At 46.1% G+C, this 2,311-nt stretch overlaps 1 pseudogene; it reads right to left on the bottom strand.

Moving 5' to 3' along the window:
• Positions 1–964: 964 nt before the first annotated feature.
• LOC134478925 (glyceraldehyde-3-phosphate dehydrogenase-like) lies at positions 965–2,058 on the bottom strand (annotated as a pseudogene).
• Positions 2,059–2,311: the final 253 nt, after the last annotated feature.

Raw genomic sequence — 2,311 nt, 5'->3', positions numbered from 1 at the left:
AAACTTGTTTTCGTTTGATCTTGATCGACATTTTATTCAGTGACCTTTTCTCTTCATTATGGAGCCAACTGATATTACATTTAGGCAAGTAGGTATTTCTTGTCCTAGTATTATAATTACAAAAGGTGCTTTTCCTTTCAAAATAAATAACAGTTTTACTTCCCAGATGTGTCTAGTGATTACATCAAGGCCATTCCCAACCGATTACCTTAAAACTGTACCCACAACTTACCAACAAGTGTTGTCCCAGCTTCAGTGAGATTTCCTTTACCGTGACCCTCCTAGGTGAGAAACTCCTAGTATCTTGATGTTACACCTGAACTGGTAAACCCGTTCATTTTCGCATTTGCATAATACATTTCTCTATTTCAGGGAGCTTTAACTGTAAAAAAAAACTTTATCTCTGAGAAAAAGAAAAGTAAAAATACTTGAATGTAAGTATTAATAAGATTAGACTAATTATACAAACACCTCCAAATTTCCATGTTTCAACAAATGTATTTTATTTTTTAGTCAAATTTTAATTCTACTGTGATTAGGAGCCTATATGGTGTTTTGGAGCCAAATCTGGAACAGGAGAGGCATCATATTTCATTGGGCAGATGCTTTGGCCAAGGGCTCACCTCTCTGCAGGATGAGCCAGATCTGTGCCCTAGCTAAGTGCCCAGAAAAGGGTACAACATCGTCTGAGAAGAAAGCGTATACTTTCAAGCAGAATGTCTTAAAGTCTTTTTTTTTTCATGGGTGCAGCGAACTTTATTGATGGTATTCAAGAGAGAAGGGAGGGCTCCCTAGGCCCCTCCTGTTATTATGGGGTCTGGGATGGAATTGTGAGGGAGATTCTCAGTGTTGGGGGCTGAGTTGGGATGGAGACTCCTCAGCAACTGAGGGCCTGTCTCTTGTTCTCGGTATCCTTGCTGGGTTGAGGTGAGTGGTCCAAGGTTTCTTACACCTTGGAGTCCATGTAGGCCATGAGGTCCACCACCCTGTTGCTCTAGCCATATTCATTGCCATACCAGGAGATGAGATTTACAAAGTTGTCATTGAGAGCAATGCCAGCCCCAGCATAAAAGGTGGAAGAGTGAGAGTTGCTGTTGAAGTCGCAGGAGACAACCTGGTCCTTAGTGTAGTCCAGGATGTCCTTTAGTGGGCCCTCAAATGCCTGCTTCACCACCTTCTTGATGTCATCATACTTGGCAGGTTTCTCCAGGCGGCATGTCAGATCCACAATGGATACATTGAGGGTAGGAACATGGAAGGCCATGCCAGTGAACTTTCCATTTAGCTCTGGGATGACCTTGCCCACAGCCTTAGCAGTACCAGTGGATGTGGCCATCACGCCACAGCTTTTCAGAGGGGCCATCTACAGTCTTCTGAGTGGCAGTGATGGCATGGACTGTGGTCATGAGCCCTTCCACGATGCCAAAGTTGTCATGGATGACCTTGGCCAGGGGGGCTAAGCAGTTGGTGGTGCAGGATGCATTGCTGACAATCTTGAGGGAGTTGTCATATTTCTCGTGGTTCACATCCATCACAAACATGGGGGCATCAGCCGAAAGGGTGGAGATGATGACCCTATTGGCCCCACCCTTCAAGTGAGACCCAGCTTTCTCCATGGTGGTGAAGACACCAGTAGACTCCATGACATACTCAGCACCAGCGTCACCCCATTTGATGTTAGCGGGATCTTGCTCCTGGAAGATGGTGATGGACTTCCCTGTTGATGACAAGCTTCCCATTCTCAGCCTTGACTGTGCTGTTGAACTTGCCATGGGTAAAGTCATACTGGAACATGTTCACCATGTAGTTGAGGTCAATGAAGGGGTCGTTGATGGCAACAATGTCCACTTTGCCAGATGCAGAGCAGAAGGCAGCCCTGGTAACCAGGCACCCAATACGGCCAAATCTGTTCACACTGACCTTCACTATCTTGTCTATGAGACAAGGCTGGCACTGCATAAGAAGATGTGGCTGCCTCTGGTGACTGCATTCCATGCTGTTGTTGATGTTTGCTGTTGCTGCTACTGCTACTGTTGCCACCATCCTTCACTGACAGCAGAATCCATCTTCAGCCTTCAATGTCAACTGCAGACCAGAAGCTCCATAGGGATCCCTTGCACTGTCAGCAGCAGATTGAGCATGATGGGACATTTCATTTTGTGCGTTGGGATATTATTATGTTCTTAGCCTCTCCAGCATGCAAATGACCAGTGTACTACCAGCTCCCATCAGGTTCAGAGGTTCAGTTCATTATCACCAAGGCGGGAGCATGGCAGCGTCCAGGCAGGCATGGTGCAGGAGGAGCTGAGTT

This window comes from Rattus norvegicus, chromosome 5, assembly GCF_036323735.1.
Source record: "Rattus norvegicus strain BN/NHsdMcwi chromosome 5, GRCr8, whole genome shotgun sequence".
Taxonomy (NCBI): Eukaryota; Metazoa; Chordata; class Mammalia; order Rodentia; family Muridae; genus Rattus; species Rattus norvegicus.
Note: the sequence above shows the minus strand (reverse complement) of the source record. Positions and strands in the feature narration are given on the sequence as shown.